A 15,391-nucleotide genomic window follows, 5' to 3' on the forward strand; every position below is an offset into this window, starting at 1 on the left:
GTTAGTATTACTTAAAAAATGAATGATATCTTGCTAAAATTTAAATGTAGATCCCCCCCCCCCCCCCCCCCCCCCCACCCACCCACACCAGATCCTGAGAGGGCTGTTTTGAGTCACAAGTTTTTCAGGAAGCTGGGCTCTTTGAGCCTGCAGGTACACCTGCTGATAGCTGCTTCCCTTTCCCACTGGGATTCACTACTGGTGTTCTCTTTCCTAATGCGTTTTACTGGATAGATGGTTTCCACACGTGTTCTCTCCTTATTTCTCCTCTGAAGGCAGCGCTGGTGGCCTGATCCCCATTCCAAATCTACCTGGAATCAGTGCAGCAATGGTGTGGGTTTTGTTGCTGTTTCTCTCACTTCTTTTATCCCCTGGTGCACTGGCTGTGTTAGTCAGCCAGAAGCTCCCCTTTACTTGATAGTGCAGTGGCAGGGAGCAAAAAAAGCCAAAGCAAAGATGCTCCCATGGCATTTCCCTCTGTTTCCCTCCATGGGGGTGTCTCCTCCTATTACTGTCACTCAGGCAGAAGAGTCAGCCCTGGTTCTGGAACCTGCAAAAACTTTCCAACATAAGTATATAAGTAATGCCACACTGGGATAAGTCCAAGGGTCCATTGAGCCCAGCATCCTGTCCACAAACAGCGACCAATCCAGGCCAAGGGCACCTGGCAAGCTTCCCAAACGTACAAACATTCTATACATGTTATTCCCGGAATTGTGGATTTTTCCCAAGTCCATTTAGTAGCGGTTTATGGACTTGTCCTTTAGGAAACCGTCTAACCCCTTTTTAAACTCTGCCAAGCTAACCGCCTTCACCACGTTCTCCGGCAACGAATTCCAAAGTTTAATTACGCGTTGAGTGAAGAAAACTTTTCTCCGATTTGTTTTAAATTTACTACTCTGTAGTTTCATCGCATGCCCCCCTAGTCCTAGTATTTTTAGAAAGCGTGAACAGACGCTTCACATCCACCTGTTCCACTCCACTCATTATTTTATATACCTCTATCGTGTCTCCCCTCGGCCGTCTCTTCTCCAAGCTGAAAAGCCCTAGCCTCCTTAGTCTTTCTTCATAGGGAAGTCATCCCATCCCCACTATCATTTTAGTCGCCCTTCGCTGCACCTTTTCCAATTCCACTATATCTTTCTTGAGATGCGGCGACCAGAATTGAACACAATACTCAAGGTGCGGTCGCACCATGGAGTGATATAACGGCATTATAACATCCTCACACCCATTTTCCATACCTTTCCTAATCATTGCCCAACTGTTCCTGACAGGCAGAATCTGCATTCCTTTTAGGTATTGTGATGAAAAGTTATTTAAGAGTTTTGCTATTTTTGAGGACAGAGCTTTCTGCCATGTTCTGTATTCTGTTTTCCCCACCATAATACACGTGCTTTAATTTTCAGAGGTAATGAATGATATGAACCAGGAAAATGAGGGCATGCTTGTGATACACAGAGCACTGGTAGTTAGAGTGATTTTTTTTTTTAATCGCTCTATGGATATCAGAGAAGCTTAATTCCAGGGCTCACATTTTGAAAACTAAGCAAGTCTGGGCAACGTCTGCATATTTCTGATGGAGTCATCACTTCTTGAATCACAAACTTGAACTTCCTTTAGGTTTTTGAATGCTCAGAAGTACCAGATACAGAAAACCATTTCTGGGATCAGCAGAAGCTCACTTGAGGGTAAGAATGCCATGGCTAGCTTTTAAGTTGCCTTTTAGGAAAGAATATGGCAGAATATAGGCTGCATTGTTTTAGGCTGGACAGAAACAACCAGAGCTACTTTTTGAGGTGCTACTAACTCGAAAATACATTTCTGCTCGTCAAACGTGGTAAACTTATAAAGGGCTCTGTTTGGAACTGTGCAGTGTATCCTGGTTTGAGACGCCACAAAAGTGTTCTTGAATACTGAACACATGAAGATAAATCAAAATAGCATTCTGCTTTGCATGTTTGTAGTAGGGCAATGCAGGAAATGGTGAATTTATCTGCAAGTATATAATATTGCCACAATGTAGCAGCATATTGATTGGTTTTACACTACAGATCTTTTGGGAACCAGGACGTGTCGTGCAGGTATTTTCATGTATGAACTTCTGAGATGTGAAAAACATAAATGTATTCTCATTCCTCTTTTATATGATACCAGGTCTGAATGACTCCCATCTTGATTATTTATCTTTCTTATATCAAAATTCAGCATTTCATCTGTTTTACAATCTTGTAGAATTTGACCCCCAACTGCTGGTGTACAGAGAGTACAGAAAATGATTTTAACCAGCAAGTGACCTGACCAAAAGCTAACTTTTTTTTTTTTTACCTTAAATGTAGGAGCATAGTAAGCGGGGAAAAATGTTAATTACAAAATGTTTTACTAAAAATCTAAAACAGTCGTTTGTACATTGCACATTTTATTTTTTAATGTTATCTTTATTAGCTTTTTCAATAACACAATCACATCAATGTTAGATATGATATGAGAAAAAAGAAAAAAAACATAAATAAGGAAAAAAATTACATCCAATCCATTCACATTATACTAAAAATTATGAGGGAGTCAATGCAGGATAATACAATAGTCAAGAAACAATTAAAATAATTAGAACATTAATCCCAAGAACTATTCCAAGCTAGTCTAAACAGTGCAATGTGAGGCATCATTGAAATTTTAACTGAAATTTATGACCAAGAGCTAAAGCAAACTCTAGGCCTAAGAGCCAGGAATTCTTGGCGTCTTTTCTGAGTTAACTTGGACACATCAGGAAATACTCTAACCTTTGCCCCCCCCCCCCCCAAAAAAAACAGGTTCTCCCATGTTGCGATAATATAAGCACAATACTGTGTTACAATCTGGTTCCAAAGCAAAGGACACTATCAAGGTGGTCCTTTGAGTAATCACTTCTAATAAAGACTCTAAAACGTTTGTCAAATTCATCCCAGGAGAATCCAACTGTGGATCCACAGGTAAGGAGATTTTGTCAGGGACAGATAATAAGCCTTCACTATTGGAAGTAAAGTCTCAGTAGGCATTTTTAAGACCTCCAGCAAATATTTTTTTTACCATGGTCCAGAGGAGCAATTAAAGGAGATTTAGGAAAATTTAAAAATCTCAATGTGTTTTTCTTTTAATTGATTTTCCAATTATTAAAGTCTCTTGTTAGTAAAGATCTTTAACCATGGTTTATGTTCAATAGTTGTAACTCAGATACTTCATTTTAAAGGGACTGTAGCTTAGCAGAATACTGATCCAAAGACTGGGTCTGGACGTCCACAGAAACTACTGATAAATCTCCAACAAACTTTGAAGGCAATTTCAATAAGGAAGAACTGAGTATCTGGATAGTATCCCATGTGAGTCCATAGTCACTACTATGGTTTCTGCAGCTTCTTCACCATTAGCGATTAGCAAAGATCTGACTGATACTATATCTAAAGTCTTCTCTTGTGTCTCTAAGATTAAATATTATAGTTTAATTCACTGTTTTAAATTGAACACCGAGAAGACCAAATTGCTTCGGCTTGCCTGTAATGTTAATTTTATTCCAGATTTGTTTGTTTGTTTGTTTGTTTCTAAAGATCTGTCTTTAAATGTACAATGTATATCCAGAATCCTTGGGTTCATTCTTGACACCACTCTTTCCTTTGAACCTCAAGTAAAGTATCTGGTTAAAGTGCTGTTTTTCACGTCCGTTATTACTTTGGAAACAAACACTTTGCTATTGTGGGTCAAGCTGTTGTCTTAGCACGTGTAGATTACTGAAACATTCTTTAACTGTCTTTAAAGGTGAAACTTTGCTTTAAGCTTCAGATTTTACAGAACACGGCTGCCAAACTTATTTTTGGTCTTACAAGATCTGATAGACCTACTGCAGCTCCTCATTGGTTTACCAGTTCAGGGTTGTGTTTTGTTTAAATTGGATTGTATAGTTTTTAAAATGTTTGATGGGTTTGCTTCTGTTTAACTTTTTATTTTTTGATATTTCTTTCTACCTGTAGTATCTCACGGGCCAGAGATCTCTTTCGTTTATTTTTACCTTCTTTTTCAGGTGTTAAGTTTAAATATTTTTGGGAGGATTCCTTTTATCAGGCTCGTTTTGGGCTGTCTCCAGCGAAACCAAAACGGTTCTTTTGTTTACAGGGGCAGGAGCATAAAAGTCTTCCAGGGTTGCCTGCCTCAGGACTTTGGTCTCCCCCAATGCCGGAGGAAGCTGCCGAACCTTGCCTCTCCTTTTCCCCATTTTACATTGGGGAAGGATGTCCCAAGAAAAAGGTAAACTCGTTCAGAGCTGAGCTCCGGTCTGGGCTTCTGCATATAATGCCATCTTGGATTCTTCCATCCTTTTTAATATATGGAATATAACTGGCCTGGGCTTCCAGGATGGTATTTTTGAACAGCATCCAAGCCTGATGTAAATTTTTGACCTTCGCAGCTGCCCTTCTAAGTTTTTTTTTTCAACGTTCTTCTCATTTTATCATAGTCTCTTTTTTTTAAGTTAAGTGCTAATGTATTGGATTTCCTGTGTGTACTTACTCCAGAGCTTATTTCCATATCATCAAGCTGATCAATCCATAGACTGGTGGGTTGTGTCCATCTACCAGCAGGTGGAGATAGAGAGCAAACTTTTGCCTCCCTATATGTGGTCATGTGCTGCCGGAAACTCCTCGGTATGTTCTCTATCTCAGCAGGTGGTGGTCACACACAGCAGCAGCTCTGGCTAGGCCTCCAAGCCTAATTTTTAGGTTTTGTTGAGTGCCTGGGGTTGAGGGCTCTTTTGAGCAAGTGCAAACCTGGTGGTGCCAGGTCCCTCCTTTTCTCCCCCCTCCCGCTGGCTCCGTTAAAAAAAAAAAAAAAAATTTTGAACGTCTTTAAAGGCGTTTATCTCGACGTTTATTTAAGCGTCTATTGCAGCTACTCACTGGGACACCAGGTCGTTACAACTCGGAGCGGACAGCAGGTAATTTTTACCTTTTTATAGCGGGCAGGGGGTTCCCCGATTCTTCTCCTCGTGGCATATGGCGTCGGAGGGCGAGGGCGCAAAGGGTCGCTCCCCGGGTCGCTTGAGCGCTTCTAGAGGGGATGCGGGGGTCTTAAAGCCTGATTCGCCCTTGTTGGGTGACAGTTTCGTGACCGATGAATGTCCCGGTCCTTCCTCCGGCGTGGCGGTTTTTCCCGCCATAAACGCCCATCCCCCGCTCCTCGCCTCCGCCATCTTGGCCGGCCACGCGGCTCGGACGGCTTCTTCTTGGGCCGCCCTTGAGGTTGGAGACATTAATGCCATGAACGCCCTTAATTTGGGCGACGGCACAGAAGCGGCTAAAGTTAAGAGCCGTTCTTCCCGCGCGGCTCCTTCGCGGAGTTTCACGCCAGACGCCATTTTGGATGCGCAGCATGTCTCTCCCCCGCTATTGAGAGCGCCGGTTGAGGGTGCGTCTAGGGCTGTTGCCCAGGCTGCGGAAGTGCACAGTCTGGGGGGTTTCTCCCCCGAGTTTGTTTTGCTGCTGCATCAGGCCTTCCTCATGCACAACGCTGCCCCTGCTCCCTCGTCTGGTAAAGAGGTTGAGGTTCCCAGAGGTAAACGCCCTCGGGTTGATTCCCAGGCCTTGGAGGAATTTGTCTCCTCCGATGTAGATGAGGGCAGCGTGTCTGAGGTCTCCCAACGGTCCTTTGCGGATTCCTTGGAGGAGACGGATCCCCGCTCGGATGGAGCGGATGACCCCTCTGCAGCGCGGCTTTTTAGCCCAGAGGATTTGCCCAACCTGTTGTTACAGGCCATGGACACTTTGAAGATTTCCTCTCCGGAGGACGTCTCTCCCTCAGCCCCTGTTGGCTCTGCCATTATGCTGGGGACGAAGCGCCCGCCTAGAACCTTCCACGTGCATGATGCCATGCACACCTTAATTTCGGCTCAATGGGATGTCCCAGAAGCGAGCCTTAAAGTGGCTAGGGCTATGTCCCGCCTCTATCCTTTGGCTGTGAGTGAACGTGAGGCCTATCTGTGGCCTACCGTGGATTCTTTGATCACTGCGGTGACTAAGAAAACGGCGTTGCCGGTGGAAGGTGGCACAGCCCTAAAGGACGCCCAAGACAGAAGATTGGAGGCGGCCTTAAGGTCGTCCTTTGAGGCGGCTGCTTTAAATTTGCAGGCCTCAGTTTGCGGCTCCTATGTGGCCAGGGCGTGCCTGACTATGGTACAGCGGGCTTCCCCTTCGGATCATTCCTTGAGGGCTGATTGGCCGGCCCTGGAATCGGGCTTAGCCTATTTGGCAGACTTGCTGTATGATGTCTTGAGAGCCTCAGCTAAAGGCATGGCTCAGACAGTCTCTGCGCGGCGGTGGCTTTGGCTGAAACATTGGTCTGCTGACCACGCCTCTAAATCCCGCCTGGCTAGATTGCCTTTTAAAGGCAAGCTGCTCTTTGGGGTCGAGCTGGACAAAATCGTGACCGATCTCGGCACGTCTAAGGGCAAGAAGTTACCAGAGGTCAGGGCTCGGGCTAGTGCTCGTCCCGGTACCTCCAGAGGACGGTTTCAGGAAGCCGTCGGTACCGCCCGGGCAGGTCGGGTTTTTCTGCCCCCTCTTCCTTTAAGAGGAATTTCTCCCCCAAGCAGCATTCCTTTCGCAGAGACCGCCGTCCCGGAGGTGCTCCCTCCGGTCCTCCCCCAGGGTCTCGTACCCAATGACGGGGTCTTGGTCCATGCCCCAGTGCAGATTGGAGGACGGCTGTCCTCGTTTCTGGGCGAGTGGACCACAATAACTTCAGACGCGTGGGTGCTGGAAGTCATCAGAGACGGCTACAAACTAGAGTTCTGCCGACCCTTAAAAGACGGGTTTGTACTCTCTCCCTGCAAGTCTCCGGTCAAAGCTGTGGCAGTGCAGCAGACCTTGGACAATCTGATCCGCCTGGGCGCGGTCGTTCCGGTGCCAGAAAGTCAGCTTGGCAAGGGACGTTACTCCATTTACTTTGTGGTACCAAAGAAAGGAGGTTCTGTCCGGCCTATCCTCGACCTCAAAGGGGTCAATCGGGCCTTGAAAGTGCGGCACTTTCGCATGGAGACTCTCCGCTCTGTTATAGCGGCAGTGAAGGCAGGAGAGTTCTTGGCTTCCTTGGACATCAAGGAAGCGTACCTACATATTCCCATCTGGCCTCCTCATCAACGCTTTCTGCGTTTTGCAGTCCTGGGACGACACTTCCAGTTCAGAGCCCTCCCTTTCGGGTTGGCTACTGCTCCGCGGACCTTTTCCAAAGTAATGGTGGTCATCGCGGCCTTCCTACGAAAGGAAGGGGTACAGGTCCATCCTTATCTGGACGACTGGTTGATCCGAGCCCCCTCTTATGCAGAGTGCGGCAAAGCTGTGGACCGGGTAGTTGCTCTTTTGAGCTCCCTGGGATGGATCATCAACTGGGAGAAGAGCCAGCTGCGCCCGACTCAGTCCCTGGAGTACCTGGGAGTTCGATTCGACACCCAAGTGGGCAGAGTGTTCCTGCCAGACAATCGGATTGTCAAACTTCAGGCTCAGGTGGACCAGTTCCTAGTAGCCTCTCCCCTTCGGGCTTGGGACTATGTGCAGCTGTTGGGCTCTATGACGGCCACGATGGAAGTTGTGCCCTGGGCCAGGGCTCATATGAGACCACTTCAACACTCTTTGCTGCAGCGCTGGACTCCGATGTCGGAGGATTATGCTGTGCGCCTTCCCTTGGACCCAGCAGTGCGCAAGGCGCTGAGCTGGTGGATGCAGACAGACAAGTTGTCTGCGGGAATGCCTCTGGTGACCCCAGAGTGGATTGTCGTCACGACGGACGCCTCGTTGTCGGGCTGGGGAGCCCACTGCTTGGGAAGGACAGCGCAGGGGCTATGGTCTCCTGCAGAGGCAAAGTGGTCTATCAACCTCCTGGAACTCAGAGCCATTCGGTTGGCGCTTTTGGAGTTCATCCCGGTACTGGTGTTGAAGCCTGTACGGGTCCTGTCGGACAATGCCACGGCTGTGGCCTATGTCAACCGCCAGGGAGGTACCAAGAGCGCCCCTCTAGCCAAGGAGGCTATGAATCTTTGCCAGTGGGCGGAAGCGAACCTGGAGCAGCTTTCAGCGGCCCACATTGCCGGAGTCATGAATGTCAAGGCGGACTTTCTCAGTCGCCATACCTTGGAGCCCGGAGAGTGGCAGCTATCTGCTCAGGCGTTCTTGGACATCACGAAGCGCTGGGGCCAGCCGAGCCTAGATCTGATGGCGTCATCGGCCAATTGCCAAGTGCCGCGCTTTTTCAGCAGAGGACGGGACCCTCGATCCCTGGGAGTAGATGCTCTTCTCCAACAGTGGCCGACACAAGAGCTTCTCTATGTGTTCCCGCCCTGGCCCATGTTGGGCAGGGTGCTAGACCGGGTGGCAAAGCATCCCGGCAGGGTAATCCTGGTGGGTCCGGATTGGCCCAGGCGTCCCTGGTATGCGGACTTGATCAGGCTCTCAGTCGACGATCCTCTGCGGCTGCCAGTGGAGCAGGGCCTGTTACATCAGGGTCCCGTGGTGATGGAGGATCCCTCCCCCTTTGGTCTTACGGCCTGGCTATTGAGCGGCAGCGTCTGAGGAAGAAGGGCTTCTCAGACAAGGTCATCGCCACTATGCTGAGAGCGAGGAAGCGCTCTACTTCTACTGCTTACGCCAGGGTTTGGCGTATCTTTGCAGCGTGGTGTGAAGCAGGCTCACTTTCTCCCTTCACTGCTCCAATTTCTTCAGTGTTGGCGTTCCTGCAAGAAGGTCTGGAGAAAGGCCTGTCGCTCAGTTCCCTTAAAGTCCAGGTAGCAGCTCTGGCTTGCTTCAGGGGCCGCCTGAAGGGTGCTTCCCTGGCTTCGCAGCCAGATGTGGTGCGCTTTCTCAAGGGAGTTAATCACCTGCGCCCTCCTCTGTACTCAGTGGTGCCTGCGTGGAATCTCAACCTGGTACTAAGAGCATTGCAGAAGCCGCCTTTTGAACCCTTGTCGAGGGCATCTCTGAAAGACCTGACGTTGAAAGCAGTCTTTTTGGTGGCTATCACTTCGGCCAGAAGAGTTTCCGAGCTCCAGGCGCTCTCATGTCGAGAGCCTTTTCTGCAGTTCACTGAGGCAGGAGTGACTATTCGCACAGTGCCTTCCTTCCTGCCCAAGATTGTTTCTCGCTTCCATGTGAATCAGCAGCTCTGTCTCCCTTCCTTTCGTAGGGAGGACTACCCAGAGGAGTACTCTGCTCTTAAATATCTGGATGTGAGACGAGTCATCATCAGATACTTGGAAGTGACCAATGATTTCCGGAAATCGGATCATCTGTTTGTCCTGTTTGCAGGTCCTCGTAAGGGTCTGCAGGCTGCTAAGCCTACAGTGGCAAGATGGGTCAAGGAAGCCATTGCAGCGGCTTATGTGGCCGCGGGGAAGGTGCCGCCTATCCAGCTGAAGGCTCACTCCACGAGAGCTCAGGCGGCCTCGATGGCAGAGGCCGGATCCGTCTCCTTGGAAGAGATATGCAAGGCGGCAACTTGGGCTTCGGCTCATACATTCTCCAAGCATTACCGTTTGACTGTGGCTGCACGGGCGGAGGCCCGGTTTGGAGCTTCGGTGTTGAGGTCAGGGATTTCATTGTCCCGCCCTGGGTGAGTACTGCTTCGGTACATCCCACCAGTCTATGGATTGATCAGCTTGATGATATGGAAGGTAAAATTATGTATAATCATACCTGATAATTTTCTTTCCATTAATCATAGCTGATCAATCCATAGCCCCTCCCAGATATCTGTACTGTTTTTATTCTGGTTGCATTTCAGGTTCAAGTTTAGTCTTCAGTTACTTCAGAAAGACTTCGTGTTCAAGTTTTTTCACTTGGATTCTTCAAGAGTTAAGACGAGTTTGTGTTACAGTGAGCTGCTGCATTCCTCTCCCCTCCGTTTTACGGGGCTGGATTGAGACTTAAAATTCTGCCGGCACTCCCTCCCGCTTCGTGCGGCTGTAGGGCAGCTTTGTACCCTCCCGCTTCGGCGGTGTTAGGGTCAGTCAGCTCCTCCCGCGGTTGCGGTTGCAGGATAAGCCAGATCCCCCCGCATCGGCGGGTGTGGTGTCCCTCCCCCGCTCCGCGGGGATGAGCTGGACGGATTCCCCTCCCCCACTTGTGTGGGGATGAGCTGGGTTAATTCCCCTCCCCCGTTTCGGCGGTGGTGAGCTGGGCAGAGTGTCCCTTCGTGGGTGTAATTCTCTAAGTGCTGAGTCCTGCGGATGGAGCTTTGATATCGACATACTGAGGAGTTTCCGGCAGCACATGACCACATATAGGGAGGCAAAAGTTTGCTCTCTATCTCCACCTGCTGGTAGATGGACACAACCCACCAGTCTATGGATTGATCAGCTATGATTAATGGAAAGAAAATTATCAGGTATGATTATACATAATTTTACCATTAAATCTGATCATATCAAGCGACCCCAGCACCATTACCTCCTGCACCAGATCATGCGCGCCACTAAGCACTAGGGCTAGCATTTTTTCTCCTCTTGTTGGCTCCTGTACCAGATGCTCCATAAAGCAGTCGTTGATTTTGTCAAGGAATTTTACCTCCCTAGGATGCCCTGCTGTTAAATTTACCCAGTCAATATCAACGTAATTGAAATCACCCATTATTATTGTGTTCCCCAGTTTGTTGGCCTCCCTAATTTCTGATAATATTTCTACATCTGTCTGTTCATCCTGGCCAGGTTGGTAGTATACTCATATCAGTATCCTTTTCCCCTTTACACATGGAATTTCAATCCATAGGGATTCCAAGATGTGTTTTGTGTCCTGCAGAAGTTTTTTGACTATTTGATTCAAGGCACTCCTTAACATACAATGCTGCCCCTCCACCAATTTGATCCACCCTATCACTGCAATATAATTTGTACCCTGGGATGATAGTGTCCTACTGGTTATCCTCCTTCCACCAGGTCTCAGAGATGCCTATTATATGTAATTTTTTACTGAGGGCCAATTTACAAGGGCGTGGGAGGGCTAACACTCGGGTAGCATGTGCCTAATTGTCACTACTGCCAGGGTAGCTTGTACACCCAGTAGTAATTTCGAATTTGGCACGCATCGAACCCCATGGTAGAAAATAATCTTCTATTTTCTACTGCGGAGGATGTTCCTGGAAGTAACTGGCAGCACGCCCACATTGGCGTGCACTGCATGATTACCATGTGGTTAGCACGTGAGCTCTTACCGCTAGGTCAGTGGGTGGTGGTAAGGGCTCAGACTGTAAATAGGTGCACACTAGTTATAGTATTAACGCAGGCTCATATCCCGGCCCATTAAAAAATAGCCTTTTTCCCAGCCGCAGTAAAAAATAGCTCAGAACGCACCTTTAAGATGTGCCCACACTACCACAGGCCACTTTTTACCGGTCTCTATCGAATGATCTCTCAAAGGGCAGAGGCCCGGAGGAAGAACCGCTGAGTGAACGCTGCACTCCCCTGACTCGAGTGGCAGGAGCAGGATGGTACATGGGGGGTGATTTCAGCGTACCCGGGCCACAACTGTGAGCTCAGAGATGAGAGCGAAATCAGTGGGGCAGACCTGCCAGACTGCCGCGCAGCTGCATTGCCACTCCATAGAGGTGGGATCCCGCACAGCAGCTGCAGATTGCACAGTCAGGCATGGCCGGAGTACCATGAGCAGAGCGACCAGCGTGACCAAACTCAATGAGGCTCACTCTGCCTGCAGCTCCAGCATGACCAGGCGCACAGTGCTGCGGGCGGCGACAGCTCCCAGTCAGCAGTAGGACAGGCAGCACAAGGACTGCCATGCAGGGAAAGAAAATGGGAAGACAGCGCTGATTCACGAGGGACAGACACCCCTCCAGCAGTACAAGCACTGTGACCAGACCACCAGAGGAAGGGAAACACTGGCATCCATACAACACAGGCAGAGCAACCGGAGCACTGAGGGAAGGAGATGCCACCATCCATGCTGTGCTCAGACAATGGTCCGCTCAAGATGGCACACTGGGAACAGCACACTGAGAATGGTGCAGCAGAAACCGGCTTCAACCGTGTGCAGGAACTGGAGTGAGGCCATCGCCTTGGAAAAACCCTGACCCTGTGAATGTTTTTTTACTATACCAGCACACTGTTGAACACTGTTATGAGATGGGCAACTTCTCACTGTTACTCTTTAACTGATCTCTGGCATGGAGAATAATTTTGTTATACCAGCGCACTACTGTTAATGCTACCTGAGAAGGGCAACCTCTCACTGTTACCCTCTATCTGATCACTGCTACTGAAGAGCAACTCTTCACCGATGCAGAATTATTATGTTAATAAACACCCTTAAGGCTCTAAAAGTCAACACAAGACCAAACAATAATAGCGTTCACAGTTTATGTGGACTTGTGATATTGTTAGCTAGAATACTTTTTTGAATAATTTTTGAAGACCTCAGTTACCGGAGTCATGGGGCACTGTATAGTTTTAGCTGCCACTTCTCCAGTCGTCACTGGTCTTCCCTAATATGCTTTTTATTTTGTTTTGTTCTTTTTATTTTGGGTGTACCCCTTCTATAAACTTAATGCACACATTATACTCGCACTTATTTCAGGTTTATGCTATAACAGCACTAAAAAGCATATTCTACTTAACAATATCACAAGTCCATAAAAACTGTGAACGGAATTATTATGTTAGTCATTCACACGGAACCAATCCTCAGACGCGATCCTCCAGATCGGAGCCCACTGCGAGGCATCCCGGAATCAGTTTTGAATCATCGCACGCACCCAACTACGTCTGCCTAAATGGGAAGTCGGAACAATGGAGAAACTGACAAGACTCATCAGCAACCAAGGTAGATAAATGAGATCATCCTAATCTCTCTCTCACACACATATACAAACACCTCTGAATCCCAAACACACACACATATGCACACTTTAAAAAATAAACACTGAGAACAGATAAACAAAGAACAAAACACTAAGAGCAAATACAGAGACTCCCCACCCCCTTGAGCCTAAGTACCCATCAAAATGTCCAACCTAAGGATACGGATTTTTTACTATATAATAACAATATGGATCACATGGATACCAGCTTCTTCGCCTAAAGAATGAAACAAAATTCCTATACGCATCACTGCCAGATGACACTCACAACAACAACTTGAAGAGCCCAATCATAGCCCCCAAAACATAACAGAGACCAAACCAACAACCAAAAACACAAAGCTAAGCCTGAACAATAATCAACAAGACCACAATCCCAAAGCTGACAGACCACACAGACAACTACAAACAGTTAAACACACCAACATCAAATATGATAAATATGTCCTGATACCCATAGGATGCATAAATTGAGATTGGCAGTTAACAAGACAGCATTACTCAGAAATTGGATAGAAATGGAACAATTAGGATTACTGCTCATAACAGAAACATGGCTACACCTGAAAGATGACCCCGGCACTCTGTCCACCGGGATTCAAAACAATACACATCAACAGAGCTAAAAAAAAGAGAGATGGAGTTGCAATAATATACAAATCCTTCTTTAAAGTAGGACTTGTCACTAAATGTCCCGTTCCGGGCCATTACCTGGGCTCCCGACGCGGGGGGCGAGGATCAACGGGGGCCGCGGGATCCAGGGTGGCGAGGACGAGCCGCCGACGGGGCCGGCACTGCCACGGGCCGCTCCGAGGCCGGCGAACCGCTGGAGCGAACGCCGGCCTCGGAGAAAGGAGCACGCCGGCCAAGATGGCGGCGCCAGCGTCGTCGTCTCCCTGGCTCAGCTCCGAGCAGGGATCTAGCTCCGCCTACTCGCGCCGGATTGGCGCATTGCAGCAGAAGACTTCGCCTGCAAGGTGGCCTGGCCTATCCAGGTGCTCCTTGCCTGCCAGGGCCGAGGGGATTGGTTCCTCTTCTAGGAAGGGGAGGACGGGCGGGAGATTTAAACCACGAAACAGGAAAAGTCAGTGCTTCCGTTTCGTTCGTCAGAAGCCCTCACAGTGGATCGGAAGTGTTGCCTTCAGGTACTGTGTCCTCTTCAGCTAGCCGTCCTTGCTAGCCACCTCTAGTGACTGTGTCCTCTTCAGCTAGCCGTCCTTGCTAGCCACCTCTAGTGACTGTGTCCTCTTCAGCTGGCCGTCCTTGCTAGCCACCTTCAGGAACTGTGTCCTCTTCAGCTAGCCGTCCTTGCTAGCCACCTTCAGGAACTGTGTCCTCTTCAGCTAGCCGTCCTTGCTAGCCAACTCTAGAGACTGTGTCCTCTTCAGCTGGCCGTCCTTGCTAGCCACCTTCAGGAACTGTGTCCTCTTCAGCTAGCCGTCCTTGCTAGCCCCCTTCAGGAACTGTGTCCTCTTCAGCTGGCCGTCCTTGCTAGCCACCTTCAGGAACTGTGTCCTCTTCAGCTGGCCGTCCTTGCTAGCCCCCTTCAGGAACTGTGTCCTCTTCAGCTAGCCGTCCTTGCTAGCCACCTCTAGAGACTGTGTCCTCTTCAGCTAGCTGTCCTTGCTAGCCACCTCCAGAGACTGCGTCCTCTTCAGCTAGCCGTCCTTGCTAGCCACCTCCAGAGACTGTGTCCTCTTCAGCTAGCCGTCCTTGCTAGCCACCTCCAGAGCCTGTGTCCTTTTCAGCTAGCCGTCCGTGCTAGCCACCTCCAGAGACTGTGTCCTCTTCGCTAGCCGTCCTTGCTAGCCACCTCCAGAGGCTGTGTTCTCTTCAGCTAGCCGTCCCTGCTAGCCTCCTCCAGAGATTGTTCCTTTCCTGCGCTAGCCGTCCTTGCTAGCGGCCCTTTAGAGACTGAGTTGCTGACTACCAGCCAGGCCGACCGTCACCCCGCGGTTCCAGCAGTCCTGCTGGCCGCCTGCAGCTGGGGGCTCAACCCTCGGTGAACGGCGGTCGCCGCGGGTGAAGATTCGGGGTGCGCGGCGGTCCTCGGAGGTCCTCCGGGCCTCAGAGAACCTAAGGGCTCACCAATAACCGAAACAGGACAGGAAACGGAAGCCATGAGCTCGCCTACGCAGCCCGATATACAGGACCTGGCCAAGGTACTTCAGCAGCAGCAGGAGCAGCTGAACGCCTTGTCGGGGGCGCTCCAGAACGTATGCTCTCAGCTTTCCACGCTTCAGGTACAGAACCAGGCCGCTGCGGTCCAGGGGGCCGCGGCGGCTCCCCGTTCGGAAGGGTTCCGCACGGGACCTCGGTTCCCTGAGCCTGCACGATTTAATGGGGCCCCCGGAGGTTGCCGGGGGTTCCTCAATCAGTGCAACTTGGCCTTCCGGATGCAACCGGAGACCTTTGCTTCGGATCAAAGTAAAGTGGGATATATCATGGGCCTATGCGAAGGGAAGGCCCTGGCCTGGGTGGCCCCACTTAACGAGCAACAGGACCCCGTTTT

General features: G+C 49.3%; 1 protein-coding gene across 2 annotated transcripts in view; it reads left to right on the forward strand.

Moving 5' to 3' along the window:
- The first annotated feature begins 1,628 nt into the window (after positions 1 to 1,628).
- The window catches only part of AMOTL1 (angiomotin like 1), a 257,734-nt gene continuing 243,971 nt past the window's right edge, over positions 1,629 to 15,391 (forward strand). For both annotated transcript variants that reach the window (XM_030200208.1, XM_030200209.1), the window contains exon 1: positions 1,629 to 1,691. The gene's annotated coding sequence lies outside the window, so the exon portion shown is untranslated. The remainder of the gene's footprint in view (positions 1,692 to 15,391) is intronic.

This window comes from Microcaecilia unicolor, chromosome 4 (genome assembly GCF_901765095.1).
Source record: "Microcaecilia unicolor chromosome 4, aMicUni1.1, whole genome shotgun sequence".
Lineage (NCBI taxonomy): Eukaryota > Metazoa > Chordata > Amphibia > Gymnophiona > Siphonopidae > Microcaecilia > Microcaecilia unicolor.